This window comes from Arvicola amphibius, chromosome 11 (assembly GCF_903992535.2).
Source record: "Arvicola amphibius chromosome 11, mArvAmp1.2, whole genome shotgun sequence".
In the NCBI taxonomy this organism is placed as follows: domain Eukaryota; kingdom Metazoa; phylum Chordata; class Mammalia; order Rodentia; family Cricetidae; genus Arvicola; species Arvicola amphibius.
In genome coordinates, this window is record NC_052057.2 from 66494071 (window position 1) to 66516469 (window position 22399).

Here is a 22399-nt window from a genome sequence, read left to right on the forward strand (position 1 = left end):
GGTGAGTACATATGATAATTGTCTTTTTGGGTCTGGGTTACCTTACTCAAAATGATGTTTACTAACACCATCCATCCATTTGCCGGCAAATTTCAAGATGCCGTTTTTTTTTTTTTCTGCTGTGTAGTACTCCATTGTGTAAATGTACCACATTTTCTTTATCCATTCTTCGATATAGGGGCATTTAGGTTGTTTCCAGGTTCTGGCTATGACTGACAATGCTGCTATGAACATAGTTGAGCACATGTTCTTGTGGCATAATTGAGCATCATTTGGATATATACCCAAATGTTGTATTACTGGGTCTTGAAAAAGGTTGTTTCCTAATTTTCTAGAAATCACCACACTGACATCCAAAGGAGTCGTACCAGCTTGCATTCGCACCAGCAATGCAGAAGTGTTTTCTTTACCTCACAACCTCTCCATCATAAATTTTCATCAGTGTTTTTGATCTTGGCCATTTTTACAGTTGTAAGATGGAATCTCAGAGTTGTTTTAATTTGTATTTCTCTGATGACTAAGGATGTTGAACTTTTCCATAAATGTCTTTCAGCCACTTTAGATTCCTCTGTTGAAAGTTCTCTGTTTAGGTCTGTACTTTATTTTTCAAATGGATTATTTTTTCTTTTGATGTCAAATATCTTGAATTCTTTATATATTCTGAAGGTCAGACCTCTGTCTGATGTGGGGTTAGTGAAGATCTTTTTCCATTCTGTAGGCTTTTGTTTTGTCTTGTTGACTGTGTCTTTTGCTTTACAAAAGCTTTTCAGTTTCAGGAGGTCCCATTTATTGTTTCTCTCAGTGTCTGTGCTACTGGGGTTATATTTAGGAAGTAGTCTCCCGTGTCAATGCACTCAAGTGTACTTCCCACTTTCTGTTCTATGAGGTTTAGTGTGGCTGGCTTTATGTTGAGGTCTCCTGGTATTTACATGAAAACAGACAGGAGGACCAATGGAACCAAATCAAAGACCTGGATATCAATCCACAGACCTTCAAACACCTGATTTTTGACAGGAAGCAAAAAATATTAAATGAAAAAAAAAGCATATTTAACAAATGGTGCTGGCATAACTGGATATCAACATATAGAAGAATGAAAATGCATCCATACCTATCACCATGTACTTTGGAAATTTTATCAATTATATGTGTATATTCATAGGCTAATATTGCTGGCCCTGTTTTGAAATTTAAACATATTTAATGTGGGTTAGGAGAAAAAGAGTGCTGATAAAAATTTTCCTTGTTCATGACTTAGCACTTAAAGAAGTCATAGCTGCAATTTTGTAGCTGTACAGAAGAGATGTATATCAGCTTCCTGTCATCTAAGACTAAGTGAATGCCATGGAAGAGGAAACAGAAAAAATGTAAGAGCCCAAAGATGAGGAGAGCTGAGAAATGCTAATTTCTACACATGCCGTGGGTGTTGCATGCATTAATTCACAAAAGCAGAGGTTATCCGACCAAGAGCTCTACAAGACCAAGACAGCCCATATTCCAGCATGGGTGTTGGAGGGAACACAATGCCTTATCTCGGCTAGAGAAAATTTATTGTTGCTTAAAAGAGAATCATTCTCCTTTGGAGATGTGATTATGGGTAGATTGATCATACCTTTGTAGACAACCACGCACTCCATGTACATTTGGTCATCACTAATTATACTCTGATGGTTAATAATAATAACAATATAAATGTGAATTCATTACCTTTTTCTAGCTGTGATAAAACACTATTAACAAGATATTGTTTTTTAAAAAAAGTGTTTCATTGGGCTTATAGTTCCAGAGGGTTAGAGTCTGTGAGGGTGGATGTGCAGAAACAGCTAAGAGTTCACGTCTCAGACAGTAAGCAGGAGGCAGAGTACAAACTCCAGGAACCAGTTTAGTCTTTTGAAATCTCCTTCAACATGGCAATATCTTCTGATCCTATCCAAAAGGTTCCATCAGCTGAGACCAAGTATTTCAACATGAGAGGATATGGTCAGAGGCTCTTCGTTTGTTCCCGGCAGCCCAGACCCAAAAATAATCTCACAGAAACTGTATTATTTGCAATACTGTTTGGCCGGTAGCTTAAAAGTATTTCTAGCTAGCTCTTGTAACCTAAACTAACCCATCTCCATTAAACTATGAATCACCAGGAGGTTGTGGCTTACTAACAAAGTTCCAGCGGGCTCCAGGGAGGTGTCTCCTGCAGTGGCTACATGTGTCTCACTGACTCCACCTACTTTCTTCCAGCATTCAGTTTAATTTTCCCACCTAGCTATATTCTGCCCTATCACAGGACAAAGCAGGTTCCTTATTCATTAACAAATAAAAGAAACACAAATACAGAAGGACTTACCACATCAAGTGTACATTCTTATTAAAATCACAGAGGACACAGAGCTCAATAGTGGTGAATGAGATTGTCAATGTACTTCATATAAATGTACTAGTCTTTAAAATAATAAAAGGCTGCTTGAAAATTTAATATAATTTTCACTATATAAAGAAGAAATCACTTACATCAAAGATCATATAATATCAGTGAGAAAACAGAAAAATAGAGAGATATTAAAATTTATAATATCATATAAATATTGATGGTCATTTTCTGGTATCGGAAAAAAGGTAAAGACATAAATGTGTTGAGACTTTAAGAAAGGATATGTGATTTTATAACCAGAATCATTTAGATAATCTTACTGATAATTTATTAAACTTTTAACAACTACTGTAGGATACTGAAGATAATCTAATTTTATTGATGGGAAAACTGTATGTGGTAAAAAATTTAAAAGAACCATTTCTATTTATTATTTTGTTTTTTCCCTCCCACTCCGTATTGGTAACTATTCAGCAATTTTGGTTTTCTATATATTTCCAGATACTTTTCATGCAGAGAAACATAAATCACCTCCTATATTTTTTCCCACACAAATAAGAATATGATTTCCTTTTATTATGTCTTCCTTTTGTTTCATGTAACAATGCCATAATTCATCCAAGCTGAAACACCATCTGTTGAAAGATATACTTTTATTTTACAATCTGCCAAGAATAAAAACATTACCAGTTAAACTATAATACAATACTCTTTATCATTTAGTGTTTATTTTAAACATAACAGATGTGTCCTTTTAGTTTAAATTGATTGTTTTATAAAGTAGTCATTCTCTGCACATTCATTAAAAAGGAAAATTCAAGTAAATATACATTAATATAAACTATAATTTCATATTCAAAAACCAAATTCTCATAAGTACATTTCAAGCTGGAGTGTCTGTGGCCAGCATTTCCCTCCCAGTGCATTGCTGTTTTCTCTATCAAATGGTTAAGTGGTTTAGATATTCTTAAAGGAAGACTTAAAAAAATATGGAAAGCCGTTGACCCATTTCCTGCATCTTCCAAGACATGCCAAATTCACCAGCTGACCCTAAGAGACCAAGGCACACTCTTCCAAGCCATCAAAACCACATGGTTTTCCTGGGGGTTTTTCCTCTAGGCACATGATGACCATTCCACATGGCTGAGACAGTGTTTTGTTGTGTAGGCAACAAAATGACATCATAGCCAACTTAATCATCTAGATGTCTGATACAAGAATAACTTTAAATTGCTTTTTAAAAGTGAATTAAATAGTCCATCTAGGATATCTGCCCATTTACACAAATATATTTTGTTTCTATCATTTATGAATGTGGAATTATAGTGTATTTCGCTATATCTACTTGATTAGATAGCATGCCTCCACTGCAAAATTTCTAGTTTCCAGCAATTTTTTTAAGATTTACTTTATTTACTCTGTTTACAGTGTACTGTCTCTGTCTTTGCCGCTTGCCAGAAGTGAATATCCCATCTTATTACAGATGGAGCCACCATACGGTTGCTGGGTCCTCTGCAAGAACAGCCTGTGCTCTTAACCTCTGTGCTGTCTGTCTCGTCTCCATCAATTTGTTTTTTAAACTACCTTTATTTTTTGAGATTATAAAATCATTGCTTTTCCTTCCTTCCATCCCTCCCTCCTCTTCTCTCTTTAGAATCCATTACCTTAATTTTTTTAAAAAATAATTGTTTGTGTGTGTGTGTGTGTGTTTGTATGTGTGTCTTTGTGTCCTAAATATATAAACTACAACCTTTTCCAATTCTTATATGTCTTTTCTCCACGCTACACATTCAAATTGCTTTGCTTGAACACTACTGGGAGAAATGGCTTGCATGCTTCTGTGTATGTTTGCCAGCATATCTACATATATACACATTTAAATTTGATATAATTTTATATGATTTCCTCCCTTCAGGACTTGCATTCTCTGCATTAGAATTACATTCCCTATCATCACTAATACATATTTTCAACTTTAAAAATGAACAATCTGAAGGCTGCTTCTATGTCCTTGAGGCTGTCTAGTTCTGTATTCCTTAGTCAAATTTATTTATGTTTTCCATTTATATGACAGGATCTATGTCTTGCATAAAAAAGATTTCTACTGTCTCATATTGTATTAAAATTTCTACACATTTTAGTGTTTACCTTTTGGAGATTTTCCTTCCCTCAGTATAGACTAATAGAAGATAGGTAGGTAGGCAGATGACTAGATAGCGAGCTAGAGAGACAGACAGATGGACGACAGATAGGTAGATGATATAGACAGAGTGAGAGAGACAGAAAGAGACAGATCAGTTTTGCTAGCTGCAATGGCATGTAAACAACCTGGGAAAGCATGCATTTTTCTGACTATCTTATAGACAGATGGTACTTTAGATTTAGCACAAGCCTGAGATGCATCTGTATTGACCTCGTTTTTAGTTTGTTTATGGAAAACAGACCAAGTAAAGATAAATATTTTCCTCTGAGTCACTATGTTGGAGACCTGGGACTTAATGCTAATATTGATATTCTGAGTTTAAGAGTTTATTTCACAATTCATTAATACTCAAAGTATTATTTGACCAAAAGACATTTGAGTAAGAACTTCAGAAAAATCATAGTACAGTTGTTCCTAATGGGAGACTAAAACAATAATACCTTGTAATGTGGGACTGGTTATTTTATCCCGTTTTCAGTTAGCAACTGAGGAACCTAGATGCAATGGTAAAATGTTTTGTACCATTTAAACCAGGGATTAGCAAATTAATAATACATGAACACTCTATTTTTCTAAATATGTTACTTGATTCATAACTAAAAATTATCAAGTCACCTTAATTCTCATTTGTTTTTATATTTATAATCTTAGTGCATATAAAATATATCATAGTAAAAACAGCAGCTTATAAGATTATTTATATTATATATGTGGGTAACACAAAGCGAGGTGGGAGTGAGACACACCAGGTCCAATGCAGGATTCTTTCCACAACGGATGCATCAGCAGCCATTTGTTTCAATTCTCTTTATGTCACCAATATCCTGACTGATAGCTTGATCTCGAAACAACACTTGTCTAAACACCCAACACAAAGATCAGATTTTAGCTAAACTAGCAATTTTTTCTTGTTTCAGGCTATTTTGGGAAATTTTCTGGTATTCCCCAAAGTTTGGTGACCAAAATGATATACTGTATTTGAAAACTGCTCCATTCTGGGACTGAATAGCTGAATCGGTGATTAAGAGCATCGACTGCTAATCCAGAGGACCCAGGTTCGATTCCCAGGACCCACATGGAAGTTCATATTCATCTATACCTACAATCCCAAGGGTTCTAACATCCTCCTCTGGCCTCTGAGAATATTGCATGTACAAGGTACACTGGCATACATGTAAGCAAAACACCCACACATAGATCTAACGGGAGACCACCAAGTCCAGTTGGAATGGGACTGATGGAACAGGGGACCAAACCGGACTCTCTGAATGTGGCTGACGGTGGAGGAGGACTGAGAAACCAAGGACAACGGCGATGAGCATGAACTCTACAGCATGGACGGGCTCACTGTGAGCCTTGTCAGTTTGGTTGCTCACCTTCCTGGACTTAGGGGGAGCTGGGAGAACCTTGGACTTAACATAGTGAAGGGAACCCTGATGGCTCTTTGACTTGGAGAGGGGCGGAGTGGGGGTATGGGTGGAAGGGAGGGGAGGGAAGGGGGAGGAGGAGGGAAGGAGATGGAAATTTTTAATAAAAAAAATGAGAAAAAAAAATAAAAGAGAAAACAGGTACATTCTAAAAATTGAAAACCTAATCCAAATAAATAAATTTATCTGAAAGGATACATGCTACAGAATATTAACATTTATACACTTTAATTAATCCAGTTACAGAATAGTACTTTTCACTACCCTAAAAACACCAGCATATGCTACTGTGGTTAAGTTATATCTAAGATACAACCTAGTATTGCTATAATCTATCACTATTCTTCATTCATTTTATAGGATCTTCCTGAATAATTGACAATAATATAACCTTTCTATTTGTAGAAAAATAACTAGACACATTTCCTTTATTTAAAATGTTCCAATTCCTTTGCCTGTTTCCCGATCCACTCCTTATTGTTTCCCTACATATTTAACCCAAGCTTCTCAGATCCTCAGAGGCAAATGAAAAATTATTCCCAGAGAAGAAAAAATATACTAAAATACTGTCAATATTTTATGACAAAAATACACATTTAGATGGACATATGAGGGAGGTTAATTCAGTTGGTAAACTACTTGTCTTACAAACATGAAAACCTTAATTTTCCCCTGGAACCCACCTAAACATCCATATGTGAGAGCATGATTATGATCCTAGTGTTGGGACTGCAGTGAGAAACTGATCCCAGAACTCACTGACCACCCAACCTAGTCTAATAAGTGAGCTCCTGGGTGGTAAAAGAAACTATCTCAAAATGAAAATGGAGGAGCCAGGTGGTGAATGCCTTTAATCGCAGCACTCGGGAGGCAGAGGCAGGCGGATCTCTGTGAGTTCGAGGCCAGCCTGGTCTACAAGAGCTAGTTCCAGGACAGGCTCTAAAAAAGCTGCAGAGAGACCCAGTCTCGAAAAACCAAAAAAAAAAAAAAAAAAAAAAAAAAAAAAAAAAATGGAAATGGTACAGGAGGAACAAAATCCAGACTTAACTTCAGATTCTTACACACGTGCATACACATATGCATATGCGCTTACCCACATACATGCACACACCTGCACACACACAAACAAATGAACATGGTGTGTGTGTGTGTGTGTGTGTGTGTGCGCACGCATGAGCGTGTATGAACTGTATAATAGAAGTTATAAGATTCAAATTGAATCAAGCTAAAGAGAAACAAAATTTTAGACAAAACTGAAATTCTCAAAATGGATTATTCATGTGAAAATCATAATTATTATAATAGGATCTTGGAAATTGCCCTCACTGTTAGTTTGAAGGCTGAATGGTATGTAAACAATAGTGAGCTCCATGGGATAAGATTGAACTTTTGGAAATCCCTTAGTAAAACTACTAAAAGGAAAATAAGTGACATGAAAAATATTAATTAAAAATGTTTATTTCCCTACCTATCCTCTAATTACATCCCTAAAAATACAAAAGACACCAAGATGTTTAAAAACACATAGTTAGAAAGACCTCCAATATTCCTTACAGTTGCCATCGGTTCTTTCTTCTGGTGGTAGACAGTGGATAAAGGACGGGATGACTCATGCGATCACTGCACTGGGATTTCAGGTTTCAGCATGACACTGGGGTGCTACAATGGCAGTCCACAGCTTTACCTTTTGAGGCAAGTGATACGTTGAGGTATCTCAAGATAGAGAGCAAAATCTGAGAGTTAGTAACAATGACAGCTATGCATTATTAAACTCTAAGACGGGCAGTACAGCACAATTGTGAAAAATTAAGACTAAATTTAGGCCTGCTAAGTTAAGGGTCATCTTGAATTATGTCGTTAAGAACGAGGATTTATTCACTTCCAAACCTGAGTCACTTCAGAGACGATGGACAGTTGAAAAAGGGAACAAAGGAGCTCTTAAAAACAACAACCATTACCTGTCCAGGGACCTGCTGTAAACATGTACGAAGTAACTCCCAGTCATTATCAAGGAAGGCACAATTGAAGAAATGAAAAGACTTTTGAATATGTTGATAATTATTGAACATTAGTTCTGCATTACAGTAAACCCTGTGTGCTGAATAACCATGAAAGCAACTAGTTCACATAAAGGTTTGTAACTATAAGATCTAACAAATTTGCCTTGAGTCTATCTTACAGTTTAAAGTGAGTATGTGAAAGCATTACAGATTAACAAATCTAAATACAAAACTATACTAGGTATATGTAATAGCTTCAGTGACCCCCTCACCCACTTCTATAGTCTGATGAGAAGGCCAGACAAAACAGCTTCTAAAAGTAAAAATTAAATAAAAAGTCTATCTCAAAAATAATCATACAGTTAACAAAACACACCAAAAAAGATTTTAAAAATAGCCACTCAGGTAACTTTTAGTTCATATGTTTGAAGAGTGAAAGAAAAAAAAAGAATTGTTCTTGAACAATAATAGAAGTTTTTCAAAATTTTATCAGTGATAACTTCATGATTCGTGTGTGTGTGTGTGCGTGTATTACACACACACATATTATTCTTAGAAATACATATTATTCTTAGAAAAAATGTCTAGAGTTCTAAAATATCCACAATGTAATACTTATTTACCCCCAAATAACTATAATATTAGATACATAAATGTTACTTCACCTGCTTTGCAAAAATATAATTACAAACAATAGAAAAAGAAGAAACTGCAAGCTAAGAAGGAAAGGATAACTTGTCGTTATATTTTGACAACTCCCAGTAGAAGACCAGTTTCAAAGTATCTGAATCAAAGACACTTTGACCTTTCGTGCTGTTTACAATCCATTCATATTCAAAATATCTGCTTCTTAGTAAGCTAATAGACAACGTCATGGGTGACTCCTTACAAACACAGAGCTCACAGATATCTGGCAAGGCTCCAAAAGAGCTCAGGCAGGAAACCTTGAGCAGAATTATGATAAGAAAGCACACAAGAAATGCGGTGGAATTTCTTCTAACCCAGTCATGCTCAGCTTGCAGCTTAAATAAAGTTGCAAGGAAGGTCCTGTAGGGTTTGATAAATGCCACCTCAACTAAGATAGGAAATAACAGATGAGGAGGAAGGACTTTGCTAGAGTAGAGGAAAGAACAGACAAGAATTAGGATAAGTTATAGCTTACAGTGTCTGTTCTTGAGTTAAAGGGAAGTCAAAGGGAAGATGCATTTCTGAGGATGGATAACTAGCTTTGCACAAAATAATATCAGTAATAATAAATAAAATAAAAGTTGAATATTGTAAGAATACTCAATATTGTATAGAGTAAGGGTTTGCAAAACCAGAAGGCCAAAGCAATAATTTTGGCATTTGACATACATTTCCCATTCTTATAATTTTCTCACCTACGAAGCACACTAAATAAGTACACTGTTCTGTAGCTATCACAACTATCAAGGCTCTTTCATTACCCCAAACTGAGACTCTGGACACTAGTGTCCTATCCATATTGATTCCCTTTGTAATAACCACCGTTTGACTTTAAATAGATGAAACGTCTGAGAAGACATAAATACTGAACATGATTTTTAACATTAGCCAGTGGGGCAGCCCTCAGGGGTTTCTAACGTAGAGCTATGGGAGGTGTGGAGAACTATGAGTGACGCTCTGCCACCAATTACATCACCTAAGACAAAACCCGGAAAATACTGCTGCTGAGCTTGCCTGATTTCAGGCGGCTGTGCATCCTGAAAGGCATTTATCCACATGAGCCCAAGCATAAGAAGAAAGAAAGGGTTCCCCAGCAGCCCGAACACTTTATCTTATCTAAGATATTAAATTCCTCCTCCATGAGCCCATCATCAACACGTTCTGAGAGTACAAGGTGCTGGTTCTGAAACTCCACAAAGCCTATTGGAGGAGCGACTGGAGTGTTGAAGAGTGCCTGAAGAACATGAAACCCGGCTACAAACTGGACCACATTGTCCAGGAGCAGTCCCCCACATTTATCAATGCTCTGAGAGACCTTGATGATGCCCTAAAAACGTGCTTCCTCTTCTTCGCCTTCCCCTGGACACTTGGACATACAAATGCCATGTACAGACCATCAAGCTGTGTCGTCGATTCACTGTGGAGTTTCTGCACTACATAATTACTGACTGATCCCTGCACAAGGTCTTCCTGTCCATCAAAGGAATCACTCCCAGGCTGAGGTGCTGGGGCAGCCCATCATATGGATTGAACCTTATGCTTTCTCCCATGATCATCCAACAGATGTGGACTACAAGGTCATAGCCAGCTTTACTGAGTTCTATACCACTTTCCTGGACTTTGTCAACATCTGCTTCTACCAGTAACTCAACTTTCACTACCCACCCAAGATTGAAGGTCAATCCCAGCCAGAGACAACGATCAATGAGGACACATAAGTGTTGTACTCTGAGAGCTCTGTGGAGAAACTAGCATCACTCAGTGTCAGTCTGGTCTAGGTGGTGATGCTTACTATAGAGGAGGCTGAGGCCGTTGAGTTTCCTACTGATGGGGGATTTCAGCGTCTGAGGAAGGTCACGGGAAAGAGCTAGAGGCACAGGAAAACACAAGAAAGTCTTCAAAGACCTGAAGTTCTTCTGAACCAGGAGGTGTCCTGTGAAACATTGACCTTCATCAGCAGTTTCTCCGAGGATGTATCCTGCAACAAGTTTTTGTGCCTTTATGCCACCTGTGACATCACAGATTCCTCCATCACCCACCAGATTGCCGGCCAGCTAGGAGAATAAACTTTCATCATTGGCAGGTACTATGTACAGCCCGCATGAGTGTTTGCTTGTATGAATGCCCAGTTTCAACTCCCTGTGGCAGAGAACTTCCCTGGGGTGCAGATGTCATCACACCCTTCACCCTTCTATCTGAGAAGGAAGAAAATTACATTCTCCCTGAGGAGATGAAGGTACTGGATCTGCAGGGAGAAGAAGACCTAGGAGCCTTGAAAGAGGAAGATGAGGATGAGGATGATGAAGATGATGACAATGAAGGTGATAGTGACTGTTGTGTGGGGGTGAAAAGAAGAGAAGGAAGATGTGGAAGTTGATTCAGAGGAGGAGTCGAACCTATTGGTCTTTGAGGAGCAGAAGAAGGGAAGAAGCACCAGGTGGTGGCTGGCACGGTGAAACTGGAAAACAAGCAGCAACTGGCCCAGGAGGAAGAAAACAAGGCCAAAGGCCTGGCCACCACAACAATGAAAAAGCGGGAGAAGTGCCTTTACCAAAAGATCATGTCGGGCAAGTGGCACAAAATCTGCGAGGCACAAAACTGGCAGACAAAAGGAAAGCCCACGATGACGCCATGAGGTCTGAGAAACCGGTCAAGAGGACAAGGACTATATGGGAGCCAGACATCCTTCACTAGGAGTTGGGCATGCAAGAAGTGAGCTATTGAACGTATGCACAAACACACACTCAGCACCAGCCCAATACCTCACACTTTTGGTGGTGTGTCGGCAGCCCCAGCCTCCCTTTAAGTTCATGCCAGTGTCTGGACAAAGAGGCCTCTACCTGGCCCAGTTCTTTCTCCAGGAGTCTGACCAACATCCTCACTTTGCTAGACTTTCCACATTCTCCTACACAGCTGTGCCCATAATTCTCAGGATGCTGTCTTGGAAGAAGGGAAGGAAGCTCTTATTATTAAATGGCTGGACGTTTGCAGCCAATTGGACAAAAACGAACAAACAACAACAACAAAATTACCCAATGTATACCCATAGAAAAATCTCACAATAATTCATAAATATATCTGCAGTTTCTAAAAGAAATTGTATAAGGTCTCACTATATTACACTGGTTGACCTAAAACTTACTATGTTGATGAGAACAGCCTCAAACTCAGAGATCTGCCTGCCTCTGTCTCATCAATCTTAAAGGCCTGTATACTAGGTTCTGCCTGTAAAATTTTTATCAATTCACTTAAAGTAAAAATTTGCTTAAATTTTAAAGAAAAATAATAAAAACTATGAAAATTGTAACAATTTGAACTTTTAGAATTATGCTTCTAAATAGTACCTAAATCGATGAAAAAGCCATTATAGAATGTATATGAAATACTTTACTTCAAATAATAATAGCAATAGCAATTTATAGAAAACTTTATGACATTCAGCTAAACACTTAGGAAGAATGCTGGAATACTAGGTGCATGTGAATGCTAGAATACCAATACATATCAACAGTGGAGTAGCAAGTGCATATATGAGAAAAAAGCCTAAATAATACGAATCTGGAATCTGGGCATCTTCTTAAACAGCAAATAAAAGCTAAGCATATTGAACAAAAATAATATGGAAAAGAAAAGTACAAATAAGCCAGAACTAATGAAACAGGAAAGTGATTCATAATAAAGAGAAATAAAAAACAACTGTAGATCCACTCAGGAATGATTTATAAATTATCAATATCAAGCATTGTTAAAGAAACTTTGTTGCATAATGCCATTATTCATAAAGTATTAATAATTAAGTTAAAATAAATAGTTTTAAAATGTTAATTTTTTAAATCTATAAAAGAAAATATAGGCAAAAATTATTTTGCCAAACAAAACTCCCAATGTTCCTAAGGGAAATCATAACAGTAGTGTGATATGTGGTTGTCAAGGATTAGACAGTAAGGATTTTCCAACCTAGTTGATGACATCATCATGATCTTGACACAAAACATAAAAAAGACATTATAAGAAAGAAATTTGCAAGACATAATCACCACATTCAGAAAAAACAATTTTTATTGCCTAGCAATATAAACATAAGAGGGATAATCTATAATTATGATAATCATAATTCATCATAATTATACTTTATATAAAATGAAGGCCATAAATTTGATTGAACATTTTACAAAAACATCATCTTACAAAAAAAGAAAAGAAAATCCAGTATTTATAATGCACTGGGAAATAATTGCTAAGTTCTACATCATTCAGGTTAGGATTGATGGCTAGTCATTAAAGTCTAGGCTCACAACCAAAAATATAAGGATTTTAAAGAAAATTAAAGAGCAATTTCTTTAGCGTAATAAAAGAATAATAATAAAATCCTGACATCATATTCACGCTTAATGGTGAAATATTGAGAATTTTCATTTGGGTCTGGGAAAGGAATAGGAAATGTCACTTTTCATTATTGCTTCTCAACGTGATAGGAGAAGGTCTAAACAGTAAAATAAGACAATTAAAAAATAAAAGGATTGTGAACTAGAAAAAAATTAAATTGTCATCTTCTGAAAATGATAAACGAAGACCAAAAAATCCAAGCAACGTAACAAATATACCTCGTAAGTTTAGACACAAAGTTGACATGCAACAGTCAAGTGAAAACTCGTACCATCAAGAGTTAGGAAACAGGACTGACAAAGCGCCTGGGAAGTTTAGGGCATGAGCCAGAAGAAAACTACCCGAAATTTAGAAATGTAATTACTCTGTCAGTCCATAGCTGTTATTTTCATACTCTTCATGGTTGATGTGGAAGATTCTTCTGTTTGTGTTGATTTCATTCATTAATAAAGAAACTGCCTTGGCCCATTTTATAGGCCTGCCCTTAGGTGGATGAAATAGACAAAACAGAAAGAAGAAAGTGAGGTAGATGGCTCAAAGAGTCGCCATACCTCTCCTCTCCCAAATGAATGCAGTTTAAGATCTCTCCTGGTAAGCGACCACCACATGGTGCTACACGGATTACTAAATATTGGTTAATTAGCCAATAAGAGGCTGAAACTAATGGGCCAGGCAGTGTTTAAAAGAATACAGTTTCCGTGTAACTATTTTGTGTGTAAAGCTAGCCCGGTGGCGGGACGCAGCCCCGCTGCTCCTTCTACACATGGTGGGGTTTTTTTGTGACAAAAATTTTTGGCATATTATTTGTTTTTAGAGATTTTAAATATTTCTTTTTGAAATATGGTTAATCTTGAGAATACAACAGTACTGTGTTTGTTTCCACCATTTGAAGGTACTGCCGGGTACTCCAGTTCCTTGGTTCTCTTCATGTAGTGAGTACTAGGAATTTGAGCCCAGCTTTCCATGTGGATTAGTAGTTACTCAGTGCTCCTTACTAGCGAATCTCTCATCTGATTAATCTGGAATAGGCTTTTCATCAGATAGTAAGTGGCTAAAAGAGAGACTGCTTATGAATTTTCTATTTCATCTCAATTAGGCCATGTTTTATCCTAACCAATACTACAAAATCTTAAATATCACAGTATCAAAATGAGAATTTATATTTTAAAAGCTATAGTTCCATAAATCATTAGGAGTAATTTTTAGAAATTTGTTCTTTACAAAGTGTAAAAATTCTTCTTGGTTTTCTTATCAAAACACTGATGCAATACTGCATGATTTTGACTCTTACCTATGAATAAACTGATTATAGAGATTTGTGGATTTTATTATTTTCAAGGATAAATGTAATTTTCCTCACTAAATAATTTATAATTATGAAAATTTTTAAAGTTTTATCAGCATATTATCTAGCTAAGTATAAGAGACAAGCAAAACATTCTGAAAAATGTGAAGAATTTGTGTGTACTTCAACTGAGGCAAATATTTCATATGTATCACACTTTCAGTGTGGTCATCAGAGGCAAGAACAAAATACATGTACTTCATTACATCAGAACTGTTGCTGTTCTCTCTAACCACTAAAATGATGATGATGTTTGTGAATCCAGGTAGCTTATTGGCCAGGTAGTCCAACAAAATGGGAAGCTTAAGCTTCCTCATAGAACCTGTCTCAAAATAATAAGGAGATGAGCAATAGAGGAAGACACCTCACATTCTTTTTTGGCTTTCACATACATGTACACAAGTGTACCACTTGCACACACAAGAGTGTGCACTACACACCACACAATACATACATACACACAGAGGTACACACCATAAAACCATACACACATATTCATACACAGACACACACACAAGAAATAATGGAGAAGGAGAAATGGGTAAAACAATAAGGAAGCACCAGTTGGGGATGACCAAGGAATAAGATTAATAAAGAAGGAGGCAGGAGATGGGGCTGGGAAGAGAGAAATTCTACCAAGGATATTTAATAAATCCTCAAGATATCCAGTTATGCTATATTTAATTAAGTAAATATATTATATAATTGTATATTTTAATTAATTAATTAAGTAAGTAAGTAAATTATAGCCCTGAAAGAAATAGGCCTCTCAGTTCAGATGAAATACAAAGTGTTGTCCGACCAAACCTGTGAAGTGTGTCTTATTTAAATTTGTCGTCTTTAATAAAATATTATTTTGATATTTCTGGTGAAATATGAATGCATGCATAAGTAAGGAAAAGGCATTTGTTTCATGGGTTCTGAGAATAAGAAAGTAAGAAGTACAAATATTTCTTGAAAGACATTTTGAAAAACTGGTTATCTGAATGGAAATATATAAGACAAATAAAAAACTTGGATTACATCTAAGATACATGGTTCTTTCTACATAAGAACTGCATTCTCCTAAACTGTCTCTGAGAGAGAACAGAATTCTGTGATGTAAGGAAGAAATAAAAAAGCATGTTCACAAACAAGCAAAATCACAAAGCAGACAAGTATCTTAGATATAAACAAATGTTCTATGGTGCTAACATAGCTAATTACCAATAACTGTCTTGGATAATTAAGCCCTAAGTGTATAACTTAATGCAGTAGCATATATTTAATTTATACAAATAACTCTCCAATATGAGCATGCTTCTTTTGCAAGAGAAAGTAGGGTGTGTTTTGTTACCCAAAGATAGAACTAAGCCCAGGCTGCTAAAGGCTCCATCAGTATTTAAATTTTCAGTTGTCCAGAAATGATGCCAACCAGCACATAAAGAAAGGTGAGAAAAGATGCACCATGTTAAACATTGTGGCCTAGAAGTGATGCAAATCTCATACCTTTCACACAACATTATTAAAACTTCAAGTAGGGTTAGAAGTTGTAGTCCTAGGACAGACTTACATTTCTTTTTTTGTTTGTTTCTATTATTATTATTATTACAAATTTTCACCTCTTCCCCTCCTCCCATTTCCCTCCCCCTCCCTCCACTCCCCTTTCTCCTTCCCTGCCCTGTGGGAAGTCCAAGGTCCTCACCCCTCCATCCAGGTCTAGGAAGGTGAGCATCCAAACAAACTAGGTTCCCAAAAGCCAGGACATAGAGTAGAATCAAAACCCAATGCCATTGTCCTTGGCTTCTCAGTCAGCCCTCCTTGTCAGCCATGTTCAGAGAGTCCAGTTTGATCACATGCTCCATCAGACCTAGTCCAGCTGGCCTTGGTGAGTTTCCATTAGATTGGCCCCACCGTCACAGTGAGGGGGCACACCCCTCACAGACCTGACTTTCTTGCTCATGTTCTCTCTCCTGCTCCTTATTTGAACCTTGGGAGCTCAGTCCATTGCTCCAATGTGGGTCTCTGTCTCTATCTCCATCCATCGCCAGATGCAGGTTCCATGGTGGTATACAAGATATTCATCAGAGTGGTTATAGTATAGGGCCAGTTCAGGTGCCATCTCCTCAGCTGCCCAAGGAACTAGCTGGGAACATCTCCTTGGACACCTGGGAACCCCTCTAGAGTCCGGTCTCTTGCCAACCCTCAAATGGGTCCCTTAATTAAGATATATAATTCCCTGCTCCCATATCCACACCTCCTCCATCCCAACTATCTCATTCCCCCAAGTTCTCCCCATCCTCCCCTTCTCACTTCTCTCTCCCCATCTCCCCTTACTCCCATCTTACCTCCACCCTCAAGCTCTCCATTTTTGCCTGGAAATCTTGTCTACTTCCAATATCCAGGAGGATAACTACATGGTTGTTTTTTTTTGGGGGGGGGTTCACCTTCCTATTTAACTTCTCTAGGATCATGAATTATAGATTCAATGTCCTTCATTTATAGCTAGAATCCACTAATAAGTGAGTACATACCATATTCATCTTTTTGGGTCTGGGTTACCTCACTCAGGATAGTGTTCTCTATTTCCATCATTTGCATGCAAATTTCAAGATGTCATTGTTTTTTACCACTGAGTAGTACTCTAATGCGTATATATTCCACACTTTCTTTATCCATTCTTCCATTGAGGGGCATCTAGGTTGTTTCCAGGTTCTGGATATTACAAATAATGCTGCTATGAACATAGTTGAACAAATGCTTTTATATATGATTGGGCATCTCTTGGGTATATTCCCAGGAGTGGTCCTGAATTTCCTGAGAAACTGCCACACTGATTTTCAAAGTGGTTGCACAAGTTTCCATTCCCACCAGCAATGGATGAGTGTTCCCCTTACTTCGCATCCTCTCCAGCAAAGGTTATCATTGGTGTTTTTGATTTTAGCCATTCTGACAGGTGTAAGATGGTATCTTAGAGTTGTTTTGATTTGCATTTCCCTGATCGCTAAAGAGGTTGAGCATGACCTTAAGTGTCTTTGGGCCATTTGAACTTCTTCAGTTGAGAATTCTCTGTTCAGATTAGTACCCCATTTTTTAAATTGGGTTAATTAGCATTTTGAAGTCTAGTTTCTTGAGTTCTTTATATATTTTGGAGATCAGACCTTTGTTGTGGGGTTGGTGAAGATCTTCTCCCAATCAGTATGTTACCTTTTTATCTTAATGACATTGTCCTTTGCATTACAGAAGCTTCTCAGTTTTAGGAGGTCCCATTTATTCAATGTTGCCCTTATTGTCTGTGCTACAGGGGTTATACGTAGGAAGTAGTCTCCTGTACCCATATGTTGTAGACTATTTCCCACACAAACATATGAATACCTGATTTTTGACAGAGGAGCTAAAATTATACAATAGAAAAAAGAAAGTATCTTCAACAAACGGTGCTGGCAGAACTGGTTATTAACCTGTAGAAGAATGAAAATAGATCCATATCTATCACCATGCACAAAACTCAAGTCCAAATGGATTAAAGATCTCAATATCAATCTGAACACACTGAACCTGATAGAAGAGAAAGTCAGACTTACATTTCCTGTCACGATGCTGTGCAGAACAAAGAGCCTAGATATTTCTGGCTCAGCAAACCTTCTCTGCCATGAAAAATTTCTCTCTGTGTAGACTGTGTGTGGATAGCCATGTTCTGGAAGGAAATGTGTGCAAATGCACTTCATGTCAATAGTAAAGGAGTAGTAAAGGTGTTCTCTTCTGCTTTTCTAGTTAAAAGACAGGTCATAGAGTCACACGACAGTAGACTATAACAGAACAGGAGGTTGAGCGTGAATAGAAGATAAAAAGACTGCATTTTATATTCTGAAATTTAGCTTATGATAACAACATGGAAAATGCATGAAAGTTAATATTGCCATGGGATGGACATATATATATATATTATATATATATATATATAGTATATATATATGAATAAATATTGCCAGCTGTGATTCTGTGTATGAACATATAAATATTTAACCAGAAGTTATGGTGTGGTCAGTAACTCCAGTTCTAGAAATGTTGAGACAGAAGAAGCACATTTGATCCCAGTAAGGTTTACATAATTATATTCTGTCTTAAAAAGTAATGATCAATTGCATATATTTAACTATTTAATACTATCTAAAACTACTCTTAACAGCTGCAATAAAATTTATATTGAAGAACATTGAGTTATTTTTGATAAGTTTATATTTACACAATATCACAAATCATGCTTTTAGAATATTTCTAGTCCTATGAAAAGTGGGAAAACTCAACCAGATCCAAGGACATTGATCTATATCTTTTGTGTATATTTTTAACTCTGAAAAATTCTAAGAAAATCAAATTATCCATCGTTTGTGCCTTGCTTCTTCCTTGAAGATGCTTTTCAAGTTCAACCATCAGTAGATATTGTTCTCTTTCTGCGTGGCATTCCACCAGGTAGTAGAGCACATCTCTTTATCTATGTGCGCATTTTATTAATGTCACTATTTTTGATAACTATGAAGAATGGACACTCACAGACAGCGCTTGTGTTTTCTGTGGAATAGACACAAGTGTGTGTATTATAGAGTCCTTGACAATAGATAATGGGGGATTATTATTTTTTAAAAGGATTTATGCTTTATGTTCTTGTTATTAAAAGATCAGTTAAAATTTCCCTCATCATCCAACTTGATGTTATAAATATTTAAGATCAAAGCCACTGTAAAAATATATTTGTACTATCTCACCTCATTTCTGTCTCAGATTTCTATGATAAAATAGTCACATTGAAAAAAAGTCCATATACTTATCAGCAACTGGCATGTCACCTTTGATGCAGGACCTAGTCACATCTCAGTTTCCTTCTTGTCTGCCTTTTCAGTTATAAAGATGCTTTGTATCTTCTGGATAGAATATCTTTATTAGATATGTACTTGGAAGGTTCAGTAACCTACTATTTATCAGTGATTTTATTATTTGTTTATTTTCAAAAGTAGAGTGCCTTAGGGTTGGCTAGAGTCTTGGCTCTAGAGGGGTTCCCAGGTGTCTAAGGCGATTTCCCCAACTAGTTCCGTGGGCAGAAGAGGAGATGGTGCCTGAACTGGCCTTATCCTATAGCCACACTGATATCACTATAGAACCTTCATCCGGCGATGGATGGAGATAGAGACAGAGACCCACATTGGAGCACTGAACTGAGCTCCCAAGGTCCAAATGAGGAGCAGAAGGAGGGAGAACATGAGCAAGGAAGTCAGGACCATGAGGGGTGCGTCCACCCACTGAGACGGTGGGACTGATTTAATGGGAGCTCACCAAGGCCAGCTGGACTGGGGCTGATGGAGCATGTGATCAAACTGACTCTCTGAATGTGGCTGACAATGAGGGCTGACTGAGAAGCCAAGGACAATGGCACTGAGTTTTGATTCTACTTCATGGACTGACCTTGTAGGAGCCTCATCTGTTTGGTTGCTCACCTTCCTAGACCTGGATGGAAGGGGGAGGACCTTGGACTTCCCACAGGGCAGGGAACCTAGATTGCTCTTAGGACTGGAGAGGGAGGGGGAGAAGAAGTGGGGGAAAGGGAAGGAAATGGGAGGAGTGGAGGAGGTGGAAATTTTTAATAAATAAATAAATAATATAATTATAGCATTTGATCCTCTTCCTTTTCTCCCTGCAACCCCTCCCATGTCCTTTCTTATCAACCCTTCATATACTTAACTTATATCCTCAAATTGATGGCCTTTATTTCTTTGATTATTTGTGTGTGTGTGCATTATAGATATGTACAATCTGCTTAGTCCCTTTAGTGTGACTGGTGTGTACTTGATTTAATGGCTGATCATTTCATATTGGTATTGTGTAGTACTTTCCTCAGAGGTTAATACCTTTCATTTTAGAGGGAAACAGCTTAAGACAGAATGTTTATAGGAATATGAAACAATATGATGCTCCAGAGGGACATGAAATATTGCAAAGACACACCATAAGACAATAATAAACAATTCAAAATAGCTTCAGGATGTCCATGAAACAGTCTAAATTCATGAGACCCCTCCCTCTGCAGAAGTAGATACACAAACCAAGTTGCACAATGTTTTCTCCTGTCTCTCTCTACTTTCTTTGTCCTTGGGGTTAAGTTAAGTATAATTTTTGCAAGAATCTACTATCCATTAAAAAATTTTGGTAACATCATGACCACCATTATAATTATTTTCAAAGTTTCATTTTTACAAGACTATTAGCTTACTGAAGGCCATGATTTACATCTCACGTGTCTGTATTTATTCATTCATCTAAGTAATTTCTTTAGATACATTTCCTATTCTGCTGGGTACTTTGTATCTAATGGGATATTAGAGCGTATATAACTCATAGGATATATGTCAGGTAGTAGAAATAGCTCCCATTATTAACCACAAACTCCGCTCTAGGTCCTTTTCAGAAATGGGTGAATGTAATGAGAATGTGTTCCCCTTGTACTTCACCCTCTGTCCCATTCAGTTCACCTTTCACACAGGTATAATAACATGAAGGTGGTTTTATCTTTTTGTTGTCTCCTTTTTCCCTTTTGTTTCTTGGTTCTACAGCATGGACAACCTGCAGCGAGCTGGCAGGTTACCATGCTTGTGAAGATGTGGGAGTATAAGAAATTTAACATTTGAGAATGACGGTGGGTGAGAGGGAGTACTCATTACTGTTTTACATCCCTTCAATGGTTAGTTTTCTAACATACTCTTCATAAATCCATAGAAGTTCCCAAGAGATCATATCCCTGGAGAGTCTGGATTGTGCGTTCAGGGCTTTTTTACTTTGCTTTTATTTTCCATACTAACTCCTTCTACAGTATGCTTCTGCCCAGTTAAATCATTCTGGGTCGGGGCTGGTAAAAACAAGTCAAAATTGCTACCTATGAATCTAGAAGCATGAAGTTACTTTACATAATAAAATTCCTAGAATCATCAAATGAAGGACGGGTCACTTATTAATATGTCAGTTCCTACTGGAATAAACACTTTCTTTTCAGTATAACATACTGCTATTTCAAAGCCAAACTACTACTTTAGGGTAGTTTGAGATGGTGTTTTTTTAGGTGGCCAAGTGCTATGGCCAAATGTGTTCCTCCAAAGTCCCGGGGGAAATTTAGTCAAGGTAATGCCACACTCTTAAGAGATTGAGTCTATTGGGAGTGTTTAAGTCATGAAGGTGAACCCTTGTTGAAGAGATTATCACCCAGTAACAGACCTGGAAACTAAGAAAGTCTTGTGATGCTGTAATGTTTGCGTTATGAAGGCCGAGAAACAAGGTGCCTTTGTGGAAGCTGAGAAATTAGCCCCTGAATTACAATGCTTTCATCTAGATTTCCAGGCACAGGAATGTGAGGATTTCATAATCCCTTTTTTATATATTATTTTCGGATACTTTGGGACAGAAGTACAAACTAAGACCTTTACTCTCTTCCTCTATTTTCTTATCTTTACATCAGTTCAAATAGGATTACTCTGCAGTCTTTAAAATGGAGGAGTCTCATCTTGTTGTGCCCAGTCTGTGGGACCCCAAAAGAGCACCAGAGAGACTGATTCACCAAAGTGCATAACAAGGTTTATTATTGTAATTGCAGGCTGGCATGGACCTTGTCACCCTTCTAGAGAGCATTATTTAAAGTCAAAACCCAGGAAAGTGACATTAGCAAGGTTTGGGGTAACTGATTCAGTCCTGATTTGGCTTGTGCCTAGGGACTTTTCACAAATTTTTATTTTTGAGCCTCACCTTCACCTGTTCTTTGTCAAGTTTTCATATTGAATGAACTTTGGGTGGGGACATTCTATGGTTATCTGTACTTTCCAGAGGACTACTTTGTTGCTTTTGCCTTTAGCCATTTCTGAGGACTGGAGTGCTTTATGAAAAATAACTTATACAAGACACAAAATGGAGGCAGAGGACAAAATGGAGGAAATTTGGTTCTTCAATCTATGGTCATTGTGCATCAGT

General features: G+C 37.2%; 1 pseudogene; it reads left to right on the top strand.

The window, feature by feature from the left end:
* Window positions 1–9608: 9608 nt before the first annotated feature.
* Window positions 9609–11376, top strand: LOC119826092 (annotated as a pseudogene).
* Window positions 11377–22399: the final 11023 nt, after the last annotated feature.